The following is a 5,585-nucleotide window of genomic DNA, read 5'->3' as shown; positions in this document are numbered from 1 at the left end:
TTTTTTTCTTTCAAAGCAAGGGGTGTATTCTCGCCCCACACTTCGCGAAGCGCAGTGGTCGGCTCCTCGTAAGCATCAGTAGATGGCAGGAGATACCGCGAAATGCCGTCGGGGATGGGAGGACAACCGGCGGCTGGTGGAGAAGGGGTTGGGAAAAGGAGGGAGCAAGACGGGGGTGGTGGTGATGGTCCGAGAGAGTTTGTGGGTGTGGACGATTCGATCTGAGGGAGTTAAACTAATAATAAGAGATTTCAAAGGAATTATTACTACGGTCAGCGTGACAATTATTATATCGTGTATTCATATGTTATAATAATACATAATATCACGATAGTTATTCTTCTATAATACGAATGTAATGATAATTATGCGTAATTGTCATATTAATTAACATAATCACACGTCGTGAATCAAATCTCAAACCAGACTGGGTTTTTCTTTTAATAACAATTTAAATCCTTCTCCTCCTTATTACAGTTTAAATAATAATTTAAAAGACGAATATTCCATTCCATTCTTCTTCTTTTAATTATTTAAAAAAAAAAAACCCCAACCAGTCTGGTGTTGCGTGTCTGGTGGAAGGAGTGCCAGGAGATTTGATGCGCCGCCCATGATGTGGAAGCTAGCTGGGTACTCTGGTTGCCCTGGCTGGATTCTCCAGCGTTTCTTTGATTAAAAAAATTGTGGGGTTAGAACAGCTGTTTTGGAGAGGATAGCGATGAAGTGGGTGTGGTGGCAGAGGGACAGTGTTTTCAAGCTTTTGCAAAGCACCAAAAGGAGCTACTTGGCACGAAGAAATACCAAGCTGTTTATTTAGAATAATACATAACTGTTCCCAGGTCTGATCCAAAGCTGTTATCGTCAGGGAAAATATTACAAAGTTTCACGGACTTGGGTTGCTCATCCGTATACTGACGTTCCCAAGCACAGTCAATTTCTTTTTATCTTCTGTTCTTGACATTTGCCTGGCAACAGGACTTCTTGCTGCAACGCAGATGTTTCTAATGCTTGGGCATATAGAATTCTAATACCTGGGTAGGTGAAATATTATATTTTCTAATACTTGGGTATACATAATTCCACCACGATTTTCCCACATCCTGTAGATTAAAAACATCTATTTGGAGTCCTAGTGGCTGTGATCCTCACCTTTTTTATCATACACGGAAAACCTTTTAATCATCTTACCATGAAAAGGAATAAAAATTAATGACTTAAGGGTAATGTAAATGAGTTAGCCATTTCAGTCACTGAATGTTCAAGCCCCTGAATGTTCTGCAATGTTACTGTTCGTATCTGGTTTTTTGGTCCTTGCTTTTTACAGGCTACAACTTCTATTCTTCAAGTTGTGGGAGCTTAAAGAATGCATTCGGTGAGTGAGTTCACTTAGGAAAAAGAATCACTGAGTCTGCTAGAGTTGTCAACAAGGCAAGTATGCTGAGACTGTAAAATATGCAGGCTCAGAGGGGCGTGGACATATTTTAAAGGAGCAACCTAAACAAAACCCTTCTGTTGCCGCTGGCTCGCCCCGGCAGCACTACCTGCTACGCCCTTCCTAAGACATCTGTGTTTCCAAAGGGCGGCTGGTGTCTGCCCCTCTCAGTACAGGATCCTGCCCAGACTGCTTCCTTGCTCTCCCCCTTCTTTTTGGCTGGGACCTTGGAGCCCGGGCAAGGAGGAGGCATTTTTGCAGAGACCAGCAGCACACCTTGATCTGCCGGGTCCAACACACTGTCGGTGGGTGGGTGGGAGAAGGGCAGGAGTTCAAACCGGCCGCAGTTCATAGCAGAGGCAGCACAGGCTGCTGCCGGCTCTGCCTGCAGCAGAGGCGTGAGATGCTGGCCGCGGCTGTGGCGGCAGAGAGGAGGGAGCCTGCTGCCTCCAGCAGTACCACTCGTGGTTTTGCTCTCCCAGCAGCCTGCTCCCTTGCAAAGTTAGAGGAGCAGGAAGCCCAGATCTCCTCCCTGCCTCTGTTTCACCTCCAGTTCTTCCTCTCCCTCCTTCCGCATGGAAGGAACAACCCAACTCTGTCCCTGCCTAGCTACATATCTTTCCTGTGGCTAAATAACATGTTGGTGTTTTGTGTTTTTTTTTTTTTTTCCTCAAAATTATTTTTTCCTTTGGTTTTGATGAGCTGTGGCGAAGCCCTGGCCTGGCTGGCCTTTCCAACCCGTCTCTGGTTTGCACTTCGGAGCCTGTCTCCCCAAGTCTTTCTGCGTCAATCTTCTACTGTACGTGGCACATATGCATGATGGAGAGGATAGTCACCTTGTCTTTGTGATCTAAATAAACACTCTTCTGATTCCTGTTACGAGCCTTCTGCAAAGGTTCTGCAAGTTTTTGGGTGTCTAGAACTCCCAGCCCTGTGTACATTGTAGGGAAAAGCTGCAACGCCCCATGGTAGCCAGCACAAAACCAGAAGTATGGATTTCTGGTTAGCCCTCTGACCCTGCAAAGCCAGGGATAGCCGCATTGATGTAGCTGCAAGGCCCGTCAGCACCCACTGCCGGGGAGTCCTCGGGGTCTCTGGGAGGTGCCACATTGCCTGGGTGCTCCCTGTGCTCCCCCCCCCAGCCTTGCTGCTCAGGTCACCAGCCCTTGAGGCCATGCCATGGGGAAAGGAGGGGTGATGAGACCAGAAATAAGATGGCACCAAACTGGTACCTCTCCCAGCCTACCTTTAAATTCCCGCTGCGGGTTTTGACACCAGCTGTCAGCTCTGATTACCTGTCACGTTTGTAACAATGCTGTCAGGCTGGCTGAGCTGCCAGCGCTTGGAGGAATTGGAGACTTCTTATGCAGGTTAGGGTTTTTTTTTTTTTAGTTTTATTGATTAATCCGGCAGGGTAGTGGAGGAGTTTTTTTGCCAAGTTGCAGTACAGGTTTTAATGGTGAGAAACTTTCTAGAGGAAAACATTTTACGTTTATTTAGAAAGAGGAAGCATTAAAGAGATTAAATTTATCAGGGTCATCTGATGTAAGTCAAGAGTTCTTTTCATGTAAAATCAATGTGCGTGAATTATACAGACAGAAATTGGAGGTTAACTTGCTCATTAGTCACGTGGTGCTGAGGATAATAAATGTTTGATGCTGGAGCATTACTGATAATTTATTAGTCATGGAGTAATAGGTAAAACAATACGACAGGAAAGGAAGGAGAGGGGAATTAATAGGGGAAGGAAGAACGGCAGGGACCGCACAGGTCATCCTCAGCTTATTGAATTTCATGTCCAAGCTCCCACTGACTTTAAAGGTATGGCGTGAGGCCATCTGACTGTGTTTAAAGGTATGGCGTGAGGCCATCTGACTGTGCGAACATGGGTAGGCGAAGAGCTGGTTAATGAGAGGAGCTGTGGGAGGCGTGGGGAGAGAGCCCAGCAAGGGAGGGAGGCTGCCTTGAGGGGGCTGATGTCTGCTCCAGGGGCGAAAGGGAGAAAAGAGAATATGCATGGCATGGAAAGAAGCGATGCTGTGTCTACTGGCACTGGGACCAGTGGTGTCTGCACCTAGCAAGTGGCTGAAGACAAGAAACTTGGTTGCCTCTTGCTGGAGGGTTTCTCTGAGGGCTGGTCCTGGGTCACATTTCCCTCCTGTTGGTCTGCTCCTTCTGTTGCAGTGACATTTGTCATACCATTAGAGCCTCTGCCTTTCAGCCAGGGTTGTTTGAAAACGGCCAAGACCTTCTGGGGAAATGGAGGCCAGACTCCTGGTTCGTTAAATGTGCATAGTGATTGAATGAGTTTTGTGTTATTAGGCTAAAAATGCTGACGAGATTTGTCCCAGCAGAAGGCATTTTCCCCCCTTTGACCACAGGCTGTTCCTTCCAGTGGCACATCACAGAGAAATTAGTCCATCAACCCTTAACATTATCTTTTGATGTTTTTTTAAAATAAAATTGTACATCTGTTATGAACCAGTCTCACCGACAGCTCCCAGTTTGTGTTGTGTTGTAAAAGCATTGGAGAAGAAACTCCAATGGGTTAGAGAAAGAGTGGCTGATTTTACTGCATTGTCTTTGACACTGAGCAACCAGTTTGGACCAGTACAACTAACCCAACCCTGCTGATAGATGCCAGTAAATACAAGTGGATTATGGACAGCCTCTCCTTTAGCAATAGTTATTAGTATTAACATTTTGAGAACGTATCATTATCTCAGATGCCATGCAGTGTTTTGCATATAGGAGCAAGCACTGGGCTGGGGAGGAGAAATCCCTCACTGCTTCACAGCTCCCCAGGCGAGGGAGACAACCCTGGAAGCTGGAAACGCAGCGTGGCGGCTATGCAGCATATTTAGCATGAGGTGAGCAAGCAGAAATGCAGCACCTGTGTACAAGGTGCATTGGGATCTGGGCAGCACGGGGGGCCCTGGGCCTTCTGCTGGGAGAGGAGGGGGCTGGTGGAAAGGGAGCCGTAGAAGGAGGGTGCAGCAGCAGCAGCAGCAGCATCCTCGGTGCACTGACTGCGCGAGCCTTTGAGAAGCGGTGAGAGGCTGTGGGTGAGGCACTGGCTGGGAGAAGCTCCAGGCAGAGCCCACCCCCTCCTGCTGCACTGTCCCTGGGGTGCGCGGGGGGAGCCGGGCACTGCACCCTCCCCGCAAGGGCTCCGCTTGTCCCGACAGCCATCCGCTCTGCTCACCGAAGGAGGGAACCCCCCAGGATCTGGCTCCCAGCTGGCAATTCCGGGCAAACAAGAGTAACTGTCCTCGGAGAGCCAATATGTGAGGGGGAAATTTGGAGAGTCACTGTTGAGAGGGATTTTAATATTTGGGGAAAGAAAGAGATGAGGCTGGCTGATGGGAAATGTATCATCACAGAACATGAAACTGCAATTTTGCTCTCTTGTGCAAATGGTATCCAGCAGAACTTAATATGCAACGAAGAAATCCACTTCCACTTTATCGGCCAGACTAAATCATGTTATGCACAGGAGACTTCCTTTTGCTGTGTGCCAAATAGTAATAATTCTGTGCAGACTTGTAGACAAGGAAAAAAATAAGCCACATAAAAATACCATATGTGCCAGGCGTTTTCTGTGTATTTCCTCAGACATTTGAGGAGCATAATAATAAACTATTTTTTTCTTCTTTGAAAAGCAAATTAAGTTTTGTGAAAGGGTAAAGAATACTTTCCTTAGCTTCAGATAAAGGAGAATATTTCAGCCGCTCAGTTGGACTTTTTAGCAGCTCAGACAAAAGTGAGGTCAGGACACCAGCAGACACAAATTGAACAGCATATGGCCAGTCAGACCAGACTTGCCAATTTATTGTATTCATCTAGCGAATATGTGGGGCACAGAGCAGGGTAAGCAAGTCCATTAATATCAGAATAAAAAAAAGATATGGAGGTGATATTAAAAGGACATGAAAAATGGCAGAATCTGCAGGAGGGGCCACGATTACCTACAGAGAACTATCTCTGCTTTTGGAGCAGAGAACCAGCAGTCCTCAAAATCTGGAAACCTGCTCCCGTGGCCAAGACTTTGTGGTGGGTGTAAGGGTCTACGAGGTCACAGGGACCAGGGAACTGGAGCTTGAGGGAGGGCTTTTTGTTGTTGTTTTTGGAGAAAGCCCTTTCCAACTAGAAG

The sequence above is a fragment of the Athene cunicularia genome (assembly GCF_003259725.1).
Source record: "Athene cunicularia isolate RWA chromosome 7 unlocalized genomic scaffold, athCun1 chr7_part1, whole genome shotgun sequence".
Classification (NCBI taxonomy): domain Eukaryota; kingdom Metazoa; phylum Chordata; class Aves; order Strigiformes; family Strigidae; genus Athene; species Athene cunicularia.
Note: the sequence above shows the minus strand (reverse complement) of the source record.